Here is a 17,267-nt window from a genome sequence, read left to right as displayed (position 1 = left end):
CCTGCATGATGTGACAGCAGCCATTATTGCACCAATATGCTCACCACACATTAGCTATTAAGTGGTGAGGGGGTGAAAAAGACAGGGGTTGATTATGGGGCCAAGGCCATGATGGACAATTTACCCAGGGCATTTGGATAAACCCTGCTCTTTTTGAAAGATGCCCAGGAAACTTTAATAAGCATTTTTACATCTCATCAGAAGAATCATGCCATATTTACAGCACTGTGTCCTTGTCACTGCACTACAGCATTGGGATCCACACACAGACCATAGGGAAGCACCCCCTGCTGGCTTCACCAACACCTCTTCCAGCAGCAACCCCAGCTTTTCCTAGATGGTTTCCCATCCAAGTACTGGCCTGGCCCGAACATGCTTAACTTCAAGTGGATCACCTGTTGTGAAGCACTGGTATATTAATAATGTATATTAATTTAGTGAGGAACCCATTGTACCTAAAACTAGTTTTTGTTTGAGTTGACAGCATGAAAAATATGCAAAAAACATTTTTACATATACCCATAAATATTGTATATATTGCATATATATACTTTTTAAAAGAGATACATAAAGATTTGTGTTTCATAAACAATATCTGTTCAGCCTGTTAGACTCACAGCAAATCCTCTAAAATAAATGGCCAAGAATTAATCAAAAAAATACTTCAGCAAACTTGGTGCACACTTATTCAGAAGGGTGTGTTGTAAAGAGTCTAAAAGTCTTTAATTGCAGTAGTTTCTCTTCATTCTTCATTCATTTGCTTCAGTAAATTCAGCACACTTAAAAGATTGTAAAAATGTGACTTCTGATTAAATGTATTTGTAAAAATTGGAACATATACAATACAATACAATACAATTTATTTTTGTATAGCCCAAAATCACACAAGAAGAGCCGCAATGGCCTTTAACAGGCCCTGCCTCTTGACAGCCCCCCAGCCTTGACTCTCTAAGAAGACAAGGAAAAACTCCAAAAAAAAACCCTTGTAGGGAAAAAAAAATTCACGAAACCTTGGGAAAGGCAGTTCAAAAAGAGACCCCTTTCCAGGTAGGTTGGGCGTGCAGTGGGTGTCAAAAAGAAGGGGGTCAATACAATACAATACACAGAAGAAATCCTCAATACAGTATAAAAATAAAAATTTTACAAGTACGGAGCAGAATTTAACAGTAGATGACATCACATAATATGATTTGGATTTGTTTAGAGTCCTGGAGACCTCATCCATCAAGCTGCCTCCCCCATTTGGCCATTCCGCAGCTGAAACCGCGCTGGGCCAGCCAATCCGATGAAAGGACCCCTCTACCCCACAATTCCTCTGATCCTCCATCAGGGATGACTTTACCTTAGGCAGGCAAAACAACTTGGCAGGTGGGCCATGGCACCCAGTTCCACATTTGAGTACCGAGAAGAGAAACAGAATAGGTGAGGGTTAGTAACAAATTATAACTATCATGTTACTTATGTTTTAGTGCTAATGACTAACAACAGACATGTAGTCTGTACAGTTAATCAGCAGCTCTAGTCAGGATATGCTAAACTGAAGTAGTGAGTCTTCATCCAGGATTTAAAAGCTGAGACCGATGGGGCATCTCTTATAGTAGCAGGCAGACCATTCCACAGTTTAGAGGCCCTGTAACTAAAACATATTTTAGTTCAACAATATGTGAACATTTTGCAAGTTTCTCAGTACATGAGTGATCAACAGATCTTTGTGGTATTCTGTGGTAGCTTTGGTTGTTACTTGCATTGTGATCAAATACACAGTGCTCCTGACATAGAACAATAGAAGGTAAGACCAATAAAAGAAAGGAAAACATGCAACACTTAACAATAAATACTTTGTATGTATTGGCATTTTTGTTCTGTTGTTTTTTCAACACTTTGTTATGCATTTTATTTTCACTACAGTTTGTGTTGTTGTCTAAATATATTTTATTTAATGTGTTGATGTTTAAAATCAAAGTGCACTTCATAAGAATAAACTGAACTGAAGTATACATTTGTAACATTATAATCAGTCACCCATATCTAATTACTGATGTATGGGTCACTCTGTCTTTCTTGAAGAACAGATGTACACTCCCAAGCTTTTTTGATCCATGTTTATCTACTATACAGGCAGTCCCCGGGTTACATATGAGATAGGGACTGTAAGTTGGTTCTTAAGTTGAATTTGTATGTAAGTCGGAACAGGTACATTTTTATATAAATAAATTACATATTTTAATAAATGCTATTGTTGACCGACTGTAACCAAGTGCTCTGCCAATGTATGATGGAGTTTCACCTCTCTGACCTTTTTATTATTTCTACTTTATTTTCCATGGTGATGGTTCTTCTCTTCTTTATTGTATCACCAGCACTTGCATCAGATTTGTGTTTCAGAGACATTGTTGAAGGGTGAAGACAAAAGGTTAAGATGAGCTCTTCTGCACAGCACTGTACACGCTATCACAGCAAGAAGGCACCCCTCATCAGCACGTCTGGTGTACTGAACGAGAGACAACTTCCTGCTATGCATGTAACAGTACAAGCAGGCTTGCTATTGAGAATGAATGGGGGCAGCAAGGGGCGTTTCACCACCCGCCCACCACACAGTCACCTCCACTTGCATACAGTATGCTGCCTGCAGCATCAGCCCACCGAGAGTGAACAGGTTGTGGCCAAAGGAGGGGTAGTGAATCGCCCACCACAGCCCCCATTCAACACACTAAAATGCTGCCCCCGCTGCCCCATTCACCCTCAGTGGCCTCCGTTCAGCCACAACCAGGTCACCGCTTGCAGAATCACCAGTCGCCCACCAAGAACGAATGGGGCAGCCGTTCAAGGGACACTGCAAGGCTGTGTGGTGGGCGGGCAGTGAAACGCCCACCTCTGCCCCATCCAGCCTCCGTCCAGTCAGTAGCAGTAGCTGCAGCAACTTGGTGGGTGGGCAGCAAACCAATTCCTTCTGCCCCATCAAGCCTCCGTCCTGCACACGAGCGCTTGCCATGCACCCAGCTGCTCACTGAGAATGAATTGGGTGCTGCACCCACCGCCCCATTCACCAACCAGAGCTGCCCGAGGGACACTACACTGCAAGAACAGCGAAACTACCCCCCTCCAGCCACCGTCCAGTCACCGCTTACAGCATCACCAGGCCGGAGATGATGGACCGGCAGTTACTGAGGAGGCTGCGTCGCATCCCCCAGACAGATGAAGGAGCAGCTGTGGCCCCATTCGTAAGTCGTATGTCAGATGTCCATATCTCGGGGACTACCTGTATATTAAAACAATAAGGTCTGTGTGCCCAGCCCCTCAGAGCAATCTGATTGGTTAATTTGTTTTTGGTTTGGTTAGTTAGTGACAAAAGGAAGAATAAAGGCACACACTGAGAGAGTCGCCTGTAAAGACGGAAAGTATAAAATTAGCCGGGAGGTGAGAAAGAAACCTCGAAAATAATAATAGAATCTGAGAAGCAGACATTATGGTAACACCCTTGAGAAACAGTGCTGGTGAAGAGACGTTCAGACAGACTAAGGAAATATTTTTAAATTATTCTATTACCTGTCTTTGACAGGTACTGCGGCTAGTAATTAATAAACTAATAAAAATAATTCTAAAAAAAGTCTAATTTTAAAGAACATGTGGAAATGAAGATGAAGGGTTAATCATATTATCTAACTTTAAATACTCACAAATTAAAATGCATATATATTTCTAAGCAAATATACACTATAAAAGAATGAGCGAGGGCCCTGTGTTAGACGGATGCCAAAAATATCAGTTTAGTGTGTCAGTTTAATACAAAATATTAAAATACAACACGTATGTAATTATATTTTTATTGTGTGTGTGAAAAAGACTTGTGCCTTTAAAGATGGCACTGGACATGCACTTAAAAACAATTTTCAATATTTTTTTCTTATTCTCTTTTGTCTCAACCTCCCTATGCCCTTTGCCCTAAAATCCTATTGCCACTGCTATTTTATTTTTACTGTACGTGTCTCCCATCTTCAGCTATTATTTCTCAACAGCTCTTGTTTCCAATTTGATATCACTTTTCTAAACCATTCATTTATACTCTCACTTAATTTTATTAAATTCCATTTTTTCCTAACCTTTCATTTTCTTTCACTTTCTCTCCTCTCGAGTCCTGCAGCCTTAACTTACAATTCAGTACTACAACTTCTCTTTCTGATATCAGTGCTTCAATTCCTCAAAATTCACATCTTCTACAGTACTAGGCTTACAATATTATGTCAATCTGACTTCAGTATTACATGAAATGGCTTGAAAAAAAACAAAAGCCAGTGTCAGTTTAATAATTCAAGTCAACGGCTTTATTGTCCACTTGACATCAGCGTGGACAGTATTTAAGCATTCCTACAGCCAAGCAAAAATCTCCTGCTGCTCTGTTAACAGCGCTGGCTGAAGGCCGATTTATATTTTGCATATTGGGTGCCATGGAGTCTTTATGTGTGGCGTCTGAGAGTAGGGAGCAATTTACAGCCGTCTGAAATGGTTGTCTCACTGCAGAGTATTTAAATGGTTTCCTCAGCCGTCTCTTAGAGCTATGCACATTAATTCAATGAAAGTGGAGAGAGAAACCAGGTCTGGAAAGTTCAGACATATCCCCTGAGCCCCCTGATTCCTGAAGGAAAGGGAGACATCCAGGTAACATGTTGTGTATGAAGCAAGAATTATAAAACAAAATCACAACTCTGTATATATCTGATAAGGAAAATGTTCAGTTTCAAAGACTGAAAACCGTGACTGCAGAAAACCTAGAACTGATGAAGCACATCAGTTATAGTGCTTTTGTGAACGTGTGAATGGATGATTTGAAAATTGAAGTTGCAAAAAGTGATGGAGTACAAGCAGTTTTTCCATTTCATCATTTGTCTTCCTTAAAACAATGAAATTGTTAAACTACACTGAAAGATGAATTCACCACAGTTGTTGATCACTTCTGTAAGATAATCTTTCCTAATGTAAAACAATTTGAGCAAAATGTGATTTCCTTTTTTCTCCACACATATACAGTGGATTCAGAATATATTCAAATCCTTCACTTTTTCACATTGTTTTAATTAATTTTTCCCCATTTCAAGCAACAATAATGACAAAGCAAAACCTGCATTTCATAACATTTTACAAATTTAAAAACAGAAATATGACATTGGCACAAGTATTCAGACCTTTTTGTCAGTGCTTACTAGAAGCACCTTTGGCATCGATTACATTCTGGTGTCTTCTTGGGTCTAATGTGAGAAGCTTTGCACCCCTTGATATTGGGTTTTTCTTCCGTTCTACTCTGCAGATCCTCTCAAGCTCTGTCAGGTTGGATGGAGACTGTCATTTGACAGCTGTTTTCCGGAGATGTTCGAATAGGTTCAAGTCTGGGCTCTGGCTGAGCAACTGAAAGACATTCCCAGAGTTGTCCTTAAGCTACTCCTGTATTCTCTTTTCTTTGTGCTCATAGTCATTGTCCCATTGGAAGATAAACCTTCCCAGTGTGAAGTCCAGAGTGCTAGTTTTCGTTAAAGATACCGATGTAGTTAACATACAGCTTTCCTTTAACCCTGTCTAGTCTCCCAGTCCCTGCCACTGAAAAGCAATCCCACAGCATGACACTGGCACCTGCAGCTATAGTATCTTTCACCATTGGGATGGTATTTTACAGGTGATGAGGAGTGCCTGGTTTCATCCAGACATGCTGCTAGTTTTGGTTTCATCAGACCAGAGATATTTGTTTCTCACAGTCTGAGAGTCTTTTAGGCACATTTTTGCAAATTGCAAACAGACTTTCTTGTGTCTTTTACTGAGGAGCGGTTTCTGTCTGGCCACTCTGTCATAAATCCCAGATCATTCGAGTGTGGTAGCTATGATTGTCCATCTGATGGGTTCTCACCACAGGTTCTCTGGAGGCTCAGCTAGAGTGTCCATCGGGGTCTTGATCACCTTTCTTACCTTGGCCCTTCTCCCATGACTGCTCAGTTTGGCCGGGTAGCCAGCTTTTGAAGGAGTCATGATTTGGTCTAAACTTCTGTTATTTAAGAATTATTAAGGCAACTGTGTTCTTAGGAACCTTCACTGCAGCAGTAAATTTTTGTAGCCTTCTGCAGATCTGTGCCTTGACACAATCCTGTCTCTCTACACTCTGCAGGCAATTCTTTCAACCTCATGGCTTGTTTTTTGCTCAACTCTAAGATCTTATATCAGTACAAATAGGGTGTGCCTTTCCAAATTATGTCCAATCGATTGAATTATCCAAAGGTGGATTTATAAAAAGATGTAGACACATTAGAAACATCTAAGTGATATTACGTTAGCTAGGCATCAAGGGAATTTGCAAAGGCTTTGAATACTTATGCCAATATGATATTATTTTTAATAAATTTGCAAAAATATTTTTTGCCATTGGGGTTGTATTGAGTGTTACTTGATGTTTGAAAAAATAAATTTAAGTGGTTTTAGCATAAGGCTGCAACATGTGAAAAAATGTGACACACTTCCTAAATGTCATTTGTGTAGTATGTGTCCTTATTTCATTTTCTCCTGCCAATCTGGTTTCTTTGAAAAAAAAAAACAAAACACTGTAAGCATCACTGCTCTTGATGCCCAGAAACTCCTTTTGCAGATTCTGCTTTCCTTCTGCCAGGGGCTTTCAAAACATGCAGGGCATGATGTCATTTTTTTCCTCCTTCCTTTGAGTTGTCTTTTTTGTCCTTAACAAATAAATGTATGTACTGTATATGGTAATAAGAATTTTTTTAGAGATAGATAGATAGATAGATAGATAGATAGATAGATAGATAGATAGATAGATAGATAGATAGATAGATAGATAGATAGATAGATAGATAGATAGATAGAACTTTAAAGCTGTTAGCTAAAATGATTTTTAAGTGATATCTATTGTCATACTCAATGGCAGGTGCAAAAATAAGGATACGTTCTGCATACGATGTAGCCATTAAACTAAAAGCTGTTAAATTAATAATGGAAAAAATTAAATACACAGTGAGACTTTTTTTTTTGCAAGGATAATTTCAAGATGTCATTTGGCACCTAGTTTAAAACCAGTGTCAAAGGAGCAATGAAAATGTATCCAGGATTCTATCATTGAAGAAGGTCAGGGATGCCGGATTTTTCAGCACTCTCTGAATGAGCAGCACTAACTCCTGTGACCAGTAAAACTCCCTGCAGAGACATGACCTGCGGCGCCAGACATCTGTGGAGTGGAAAGATGATGTCAGTAGATAAAAATGGAAAGGAGCCAATCATCATCAGGCCCCATCAGATAGTGTGAGAGCTGGGGCTAGCATATGCTGTTAGAATTGGAGACACAAAACAAAGAGGAAAATGAAACACACAAGCAAATGCAATTAATTTTACCGTGTTATCAGAACATTAGTTTTCAGCCTGTCAAATGAAAGTTTTGCAAACATGTCTCTGCCTGATAAGCCATAAACATTTTATATAAAGACCTACTTACAGAGCAAAATTATTATAAAATACTGAAGTTGTAGCTTATTTTATCCTTCTTTTGATCAAACACCATTAATATTTTTTTTACCATTAGGCAATTAAATATTATGCTATTGCATAATATATTTGATTAAATATGTGTTGCAAATGTTTGCTTTAAATGTTTTTGCTAAACTGCATATGTATTTATATTCCCTGTAGATGGTTAATGTTTGGCTTAAAGTAAAAAATAAAATAAAATAAAATATTATGGTAATATACTGATTACTGATTTGATTAAATGGGCAGCTACATTTTTGTTGATTACCGACATACAGCCCACAGGATCAACAACTGTAGTCTAGGGAATCTACTATTATATGCAATTTTGGTTGCAACTGGTCTTTTTAAGCAAAATATAATGATTGATGTTAATTGAATTTCTTTTTTAATGATATTGTTTGTGTGAAAGAGAAGCTGTGCCTCCCATGATCATAAGTTTTTGCCGCCACCAAGGCTGAAGGAACGTTCCTTTAGTTTTATTAAGTAAGTGTTTGCTTTTATTGTAAATGGGTGAGCTTGAGCAGCATTGCAGACCTGGGATCAAATCCTGCTTGTAACTTATTTATTAAGGTGTATTATTTAAATTGCTTTTACTGGACTGGAATAAATTCACTCTTTTTCATTTTTAATATATAGTTTAATTTAAAAAATAGTTTCTCTTAAGGAAGCAAATAAGCTACTTTGGTGTTGAATCCCTATACCTCTGAAATAGAAATGTAAGTCAAGAAATTAAATGAATTAATGGATGGGTATGTATTAAATTGCAACAAGAAACTAATGTTAATTAACCTAAAAAGTGTCAAATTTAACATCCATCCATCCATCCATTATCCAACCCGCTATATCCTAACTACAGGGTCACGGGGGTCTGCTGGAGCCAATCCCAGCCAACACAGGGAGCAAGGCAGGAAATAAACCCCGGGCAGGGCGCCAGCCCACCACAGCAAATTTAACATAACACTATCAAATCTGTATAATCAAGTTCAGGGTCATGAAGGGCCTGAGCCTACTACTGTATATAATATATACAATACAATACAATACAATACAATACAATACAATACAATACAATACAATACAATACAATACAATTTATTTTTGTATAGCCCAATGGGCTTTATCAGGTCCTACATTTTGACAGCCCCCCAGCCATGACTCTCTAAGAAGACAAGAAAAAACTTCCAAAAACCCCCCTTGTAGGGAATAAAAAATTGAAGAAACCTTGGGAAAGGCAATTCGGAGAGAGAGCCCTTTCCAGGTAGTTTGGGCATGCAGCGGGTGTCAAAAAAAGGGGTAATTACAATGTCTCGATGCATGCTCAATAATCCAGATAAGGAAATTCTAGAAAGTTGATTCTGTTCATCTGGACATAGTAATTACAATATAATACACAGAACAGAACACAAGTAATCATCAATATAATAGTGCAATAGAAATATTACAAATACAGAGCAGAATTCAACAGAAGATGATATTCCATAATACGATTTGGATTTGTTCAGAGTCCTGGAGACCTTGGCCATCAAGCTGCCTCCCCCTTTTAGCCATTCCATAGCTGAGTCAGTACTAGGCCAGCCAATCTGATGAAAGGACCCTTCTACCTGATGATTGCTGCAATCATCCATCAGAATTGACTTTACCTTAGGCAAGTAAAACAACTTCACAGAAGGGCAGTGGCACCAAGTGCCACATTTGAGCACCCAGAAGAGAAACAGAATAGGTAAGGGTTAATAACATATTATAACTATCATATTATTTATGTTTTAGTGCTAATGACTAACAACAGAGATGCAGTATGTACAGTTAATCAGCAGCTCTAGTCAGGATATGCTAAACTGAAGTAGTGAGTCTTCAGCCGGGATTTGAAAATTGAGACCGAAGGGGCATCTCTTATAGTAGCAGGCAGACCATTCCACAGTTTAGGGGCCCTGTAACTAAAAGCTCGACCTTCCACTGTTATTTTATTAATCCTTGGAATCATAAGCAGACCGGCATCTTGAGATCTTAATGTACATTCTGGTTTGTAAGTCATGATAAGTTCAGATAAGTAAGCTGGACCTTGGCCATTTAAGGCTTTATATATTAAAAGAAGGTTTTGGAAATCTACCCTAAACTTAACTGGGAGCCAGTGTAAGGATTTAAAAACTGGAGTTATGTGTTCATATTTTCTTATTCTTGCAATAATTCTTGCAGAGACATTTTGGATTAACTGGAAACTGTATAAAGAACAGTTTGAACATCCAGTGAACACTGCATTGCAGTAGTTAATCCTACTATACATAAATGCATGAATTAATTTCTCAGAATCCTGTTTACTTAGAAAGCCCCTTAATTTCCCAACATTTTTGAGATGAAAGAAACATGATTTGGACAACTTTGTAATGTGTGTTTTACATGACATGCTAGAATTAAAGATAACCCCTAGACTGTGGGCTGATTCAGTAAAATTAACGGTGATTCCAACTGAGTTAAATGATGACAAAATATTGTTGCAATCAGCATCATTCCCTCCAATAATTAACATCTCTGTTTTATCAGTGATTAAAGACAAGTAGTTCTCATCCATCCACTCCTTTAATTCACTAACACAACTAATTAAAGACAAAATCAGAGAAACGTCATTTGGTCTAAAAGAAAGGTATAAATGGGTGTCATATGGTACGAATGAAAATTAACATTATGTTTTCTAATGATAGATCCTAGTGGAAGCATGCAAAGTGAAAACAGTTAAGGTCCCAGTACTGAGCCTTGCAGGACACCATATCTCTGTTCTGTACATAATGATGGAGTACTGTCAGCACATTTCTGTACATACTGGAATCGATTTGATAAATAAGAACTAAACCAGGCAAGGACAGTGCCTGTAAGCCCAACATCATTGTCTAGTCTGTGCAGTAAAATAGAATGGTCAATGGTGTCAAATGCTGCGCTTAAGTCTAACAACATAATTACAGTGAAGTTTCCTTCATCACAAGATATCAGAATGTCATTTACAACACACGTTAGTGCCGTTTCTTTACTATGACCAGTGTGGAAGCCAGACTGGAATTTCTCAAATCAATTGTGATATGTAAGGTATGACTGAAGCTGATTGGTGATTACTTTTTCAAGTATTTCAGAGAGAGAGGGTAAATTTGAAATGGATCTATATTTATTAGGAATGTGTGGGTCTATGTCTGACTTTTTAAGTAAAGGTTTGATGATTGACACTTTTAGTGCAAAAGGTACTGTGCCATTCAATAATTAACTATTAATAATGTTAAGAATAGGCGCTGCAACATCCATTGCAGTTTTTACTAGTTTTGTTGGCACTGGATCTAGGGAACAAGTAGTAGGTTTCATTTTAGAAATTAAAGTCAAGACTTCTTGCTCTATTACAGGATTAAAATTTCTAAAGTGTTGAATGCAATGTGAGACAGGGTCTACCAAGCTAGTATGTGGTTTGCACTGTGATGCTGAGATCTGGGATCTTATATTTTTAATTTTCTCATTAAAGAAGTTCATAAAGTCTGTACTGCTAATGTCTGTTGGTATTTTGCACTGTAGATCTGAATTCCCATTTGTTAAATTAGCCACTGTTGTAAACAGTACCTGAGGATTTTTATTATTGTTATCTGTTATTTTAGAATAGTAGTTTGAGCAAGCTCTCTGCAGCTTTGTTGTTCTCCATCTGTCCAAATCCATTTTCACTCAAGGTGTGAGAAGCCAAATCCTATCCAACAGTTAAAGGGGAATAAGTACAATGTAACTTCAAAGAACTTACAGCCAACCTTAATTTTATAGAGCACCTTACTGTATAAAGTAGACTCCATCTTAAGCCACCCTGCACATACTAATTTTTGACCACAATAACCATCCATGAAATTGTTTACATGGATTTTTTACAACTGGATCACAGGCAGATTAAATGACTCGCTGAAGGTCACGCAATGAGTCAGAGGCTGGGACTGAACCAGCAATTCGGCAGTTAAAAGTCCTGTGCCTTAGCAACCAGGCTATACTGTCTGCCAAGCACATCCAAACAAAGGCACAAACACAGCAGGACAATTTAGTGTCACCGAACAACCTGACAGTATATCTCAGGATATTGAAGATGTGATTTCTATTGTCAACTGTATCAGGAAAACTCACAGAGACAACAAAAACAAGCATACTTGAATACTGAACTAAATACTACATTGTTTTAAATTTTGCACAGAGTGCAGGAAAACCTCTGCCATTTTCTCTGAAAATAATAGATTTCTTCTAGCCAGTGTGTGTTTACACTTCATACAAAAAACAATGTAAACCCCATTTGCCCAACATACTTAACATAAAATTTTAATGGAAAAACCTTACCAGTAACATGGACATTTCTGTGGTTGGAGAGAGGGAAAACTGCTTTAACAAGTTTGAAAAGTGTTTTAGCGCTGTGAGTAAATGATAACGGTCAGTGAATACATTTGGAAGTTTTTTATGCTGTGGATCTCCCCTGACAGAAGTCATAGTGTTCAGTGTCTCACCTTAACCTACATTACGCTACGACCTTTAATCCTACCCACAGTGAGCACAGACACCAACTGCCTTTGTGCAATTTTGAGGCTGATCTGTACAGAGGTATATTTTTGTCTAGAGTTGCTGGAACAGGTAAATGAGCCTCATGTGAACTATCTTGAGAACTTCTCATTGGTATGCAACTCAAGTCTTTTGACAAATGCATACTAGAAAAAAAAACAGATCCTTTTCAAGATTGTTCAAATTTGAAGTATCAATGGTCATATTATGGAGATTTTGTCATATTTTGGAGTTGCAAGAATGTTTTTATGTAAAGGTGCATTGACCTGAACTAAAAAAGAAAAAAACTCCCTTCTTCTTCTTGCACCCTGTGCCTCATCACTGCTTCCACTGAAATATTGTATTCAGGTTACAACAAGTCTAGGTGAGTATGCATGTGTTTGTTTATTGGTGAATAAAGAATAGGATTAGCAATTGTTACCTACAGTATGTGTTGTGCTTATGTCTTGTTGCAGAAATATATCTAGTCAATTTAAATAAGACTTGCCTCTGACTACTTCCCCAGAATTCTTTGGATTCTTTACCAGCCTTTCAGTTAGTGTATGTGTTACTATGTGATGCACCATAGAGCAAATATGCTGCATCACATTATTTCTTAGAAACATTTAATTTATCCAGGCTTCAGCTTTTTATTGTAATGGTAGTCCTTTCAGATATCCTCAGTATTTCATGAAGTGCCCATGGATGGTAGGAGATCTATGCGCGATTACAGTAAAATGTTCGCTTTACACCAAATGTGAAAGAATGTATATACAACAGACTACAGCAAACAGAATTTAATTCTCCAATAAAACACAACGCAGCAGGAAAACGCATTGATAATCAACAAGCTCAAAACTATGCAGGTTTTACCAATTCGACAAAGTGTATAAAGTGGCACACTTAATGCATGGGCACATACTTATAGAAGGCCCAAAACACTACACTGAATAGACTGTTCAGTGCAACCAAAAAACTGAAAATAATAAAAGGCATTGATAGGTTTATTAGAGGTAAGGGTATTCTCTCTTTCCTCCACTGCAGACCCACAGAAGGATTTCTGCCAGTTTCGATCCACCTTGACATGATTGTGAACTCAGTCTGTGAAGACCACTATTGCTTATTACAAGTATATGGAATGACTACACCAAATTTTTATCTTGTTCCTTGTGATTATTCAACAAATAAAAACTCAAGAAAAACTAATCTGTGACATAGTTTACTACTACAGGCAGCTAACAAGGCTATTAAATTCATTCACCGTGAAGTTAGTATTTAGTTATCAAAACACTTCGTTTTCTGTAAAATAAAACTTTACCAAAACTTTACAGAAGCAAACTTTGGCGAGCCTTGAAAACAAACTGCCCCAAGATCCTCTCGTTCTACTCGTCCCTACATTTCCAGTAAGATTCTTGTTATAGGCCATCTGCATGACCTGACCCTTTTGAGTATGAAACATGGCATGCTTGTGGTCCATGAAAATATTCAATTTAGAAAATTAATTTTTGCATGTGGTAGTGGAGGCACCATATATTAAAGTCAGCTTCCCCTAGGCTCCAGCTCAAGATGACAATGACAAAATCTGGGAGCGTAACGCAAGCAGTAGCCCAAGCCCAGGACACCTCTGCTTATTCAAGCAGTCATCACTGCCATCCCCCTGAGCCTGCAGACAGTGCTGATGTTGATCTTGTGGGTGGGCCATCTGATCTTTCATTTACCAAACTCTAAAACATTTGTGTCTTGTATTCCAGGTGCACAAGTTAAAGATGGAAAAAAGTAGGACAGACAATCCTTGAAACACACAAGAGAAGGACAATTGTTTTGCAGGCTGGTGTCAACGACATTTCACCTCAAAAATGAGAACTCCTTTAGATGGATTGCTCATCCCTTATTAAAGCCACAAAGGAAAGGACTTCAAGCTCCCAAAGCCATCAAGTCCGAGCTCCTACCCATGATGAAATGACTGTATGATGCCTACACTCGACTCCTGCCCTTGAACATCAAGATGAGGGCCTTCTTCAAGAGGCAAAACATCAGCATCATGGACAGCTGAGATCTTTTTTAGTAGAGACCACATTCCTCAAATGTGATGGCCTGCATTTGAACTGATTCTTTGCTCTGGTAATCTCTGTAAACAGCTCCAAGGTAATTTGTCATTCTTGATTATGTAGCTTGTCCAAAATTTAACTAAAAACCCTTATCAGGATATGATAATTCTACAATGGCTTTATCTATTGATGTACAACACAGTAATAATGGATCATAGTTTAAATAAATGGTCCAAAGAAAGTGGTATAAACGTGAATAACTTAATTGCCATGTCAACCTGTCCTAACACTTTGATGCATTTGTGCTCTTCTAAGACCTGAAATGTGGCTTTATTAACCAGTTAACCAGTAAGACTTTTTACATTAACGATCTTATCAGTGAAAGGAAAATAGACTTTCTTACATTGAAAGAAGCGTGGTTTAGCAGTGACAACACTGTAGTGTTAGTTGAGGCAGCATTTCTGAATTTTAATTTTGTTCATTCTGTTCACAAATGTAGTGAGTGTCTAGTGAATATTTTTTCAAGCTAATTAAAAATGTGCAGATATCATTTTTGGTGCTTTCATGTCTTTCGATGCTGTAGTTATTCAAGGAATGTTGCAGTCACATGTATTGACTGTTTTTTAGGCCTCCAAAATATAAATTGTCTTTTATAGAGGAATTCTCAGAGTTGGTATCCATAATAATAACTGACTATGACAGATTCCTAATTGTAGTACAGAGTAATGGGGATTGTGGAAGAGAAGTGAAGAAGAGAGTGCTGGCCGGGTGGAATGGGTGGAGAAGAGTATCAGGAGTAATTTGTAACAGACGGGTATCAACAAGAGTGAAAGGGACGGTAGTAAGACCAGCTATGTTATATGGGTTGGAGACAGTGGCGCTGACCAGAAAGCAGGAGACAGAGCTGGAGATAGCAGAGTTAAAGATGCTAAGATTTGCACTGGGTGTGACGAGGATGGATAGGATTAGACATGAATACATTAGAGTGTCAGCTCAAGTTGGACGGCTGAGAGACAAAGTCAGAGAGGCGAGATTGCGTTGGTTTGGACATCTGCAGAGGAGAAATGCTGGGTATATTGGGAGAAGGATGCTAAGGATAGAGCTGCCAGGGAAGAGGAAAAGAGGAAGGCCTAAGCAAAGGTTTATGGATGTGGTGAGAGAGAACATGCAGGTGATGGGTGTTACAGAGCAAGATGCAGAGGACAGAATGATATGGAAGGAGATGATCCGCTGTGGCAACTCCTAATGGGAGCAGCTGAAAGAAGAAGAAGAAGAAGACTACAATATTCTTGCAAATTGTCTTAGACAATGAGTGGGTCTTTTAAATTGGTTTCAATCTTCTTTAACAGGTAGAAAATCTTTGTTAGTTGTGATAAATATAGTTTGGGGATCCATCATATTGTATACGGTGTACCACAAGAATCTATTCAAGGCTCATTGTTATTTTCAACCTACATACTCCCACTAAGCCAGATTATAGAGAAACACAAGGTGAACTAGCACAGTTATTCAGATGACACTCAGCTTTACTGATGTCTGGGCTCTCTGATACAATGTCTTCCTTGTATTTCTAATAGGTGAGTTTGAGTTTTCCCAAGCTAATAAAAGAAAAAAGAGAAACCTTAGTTGTTGGCAAAAATGGAAATATTAAAGGTCTTAGAAATAAACTTGTCCTGCGGTGGGTTGGCACCCTGCCCGGGATTGGTTCCCTGCCTTGTGCCCTGTGTTGGCTGGGATTGGCTCCAGCAGACCCCCGTGACCCTGTGTTCGGATTCAGCGGGTTGGAAAATGGATGGATGGATGAAATAAACTTGATCCCTTAACATTAAAAGTCAAGGTGGAGGTAAAAAAAAAAAATGGGTGTAATAATGGACTCCTACCTAACCTTTTGACCCTGGAAGGCTTATTGGGCCAGCTCCATATATACCAGAAAGGCCAGAATAACATCCTACTTATCTATGGTCATAACTCTGCTGGCCTGCACACATCTATTACACTACACTACTGTTAGGCTACTCTCTAAATCTTGCAGACTGCTGCTGTAGAAATATTTTCCCAAAAGGTGATGCTGGAACATAAGCAGATGCCACAACTGTTCATAAGACCCACTGCATGAAATCCTCTAGGAAATGACTTAAGAATGTTTATAGTAGGTAAAATGACCAATGGGAGCTGGGCAGTCATTTGGCACTGGAACCCCTTATCATGGTACTTATCTTTAGAGACTTAGAATACAAAACTATATATAAGGAACTTTTATACTAATAATTTATTTATCTAACATGTGTTTGTATTGATTTATTTTTGTTACTTATTCATTATTACTCCTACCTAATTTTAATTTGTTCTTCTTTTCTTTGACATCTTGTAAAGCAATTTGAGCTACGTCCTCTATAGAAATAAATTTTGCTATTGTTGCCATCAAAATATTGGAATGTCTGCCAAGATTTTATGCTGTGTTAATAGCAGTCTTTTAACTCTTGTCACACACGTGCGCATGGGAGGCAGCTAAAGGGCTCGAGGGAAGGGAGTTCTGAGGCATGCCGGGATGTGGCAGAGTGCACTGATTCTTTTTTTCCCTTGCCTGTAGACCATTCCTGGGAGATCTCACCTGGCTCTCATGACGTCACTTCCAGGACCGAGCCAATGGAAGAAGACCTTATCGGCTCCAGCCCCTGTGATGTCACCTCCGGGCTTGAACCTATGGCAGATGATCCTGAGCCAGACCCATATGACCTCACTTCCTGTCTTCCCCTTTAAAAGTCTAACCGTTTCCCCTATGTGCCAGTCTTGTTGTGGACTCTGTTGTAAGCACATCAGTGCTCTATATTTTGCATATACGACTTTGCAGCCAGGATACCTCATTATATGGGTGGCTGCCCCAAACCTTTATCTGTGTGATGTCTTGTTATTGCGACACTCTTCACTTTCCATTTGAAACATATGAACTATTTTACAAAAATAAACTAGATTCAGCAATAGTCACATTAGTTAAGTCCATAATGGGTTTTACAATTTATGTATCCAGGAAGGTCTTGTTATCAGGATCGAGAACATTGAGCACCTTTACAACACAGTTTTACTGTCACTAAAGTGTGTAATAATGTCTAATACTTTAGAATCTACAGTGCTGAAGTACAGTTTGAGGACCTCTGCATTATCTTTCTGGAA

This window comes from Erpetoichthys calabaricus, chromosome 11 (genome assembly GCF_900747795.2).
Source record: "Erpetoichthys calabaricus chromosome 11, fErpCal1.3, whole genome shotgun sequence".
In the NCBI taxonomy this organism is placed as follows: Eukaryota; Metazoa; Chordata; class Cladistia; order Polypteriformes; family Polypteridae; genus Erpetoichthys; species Erpetoichthys calabaricus.
Note: the sequence above shows the minus strand (reverse complement) of the source record.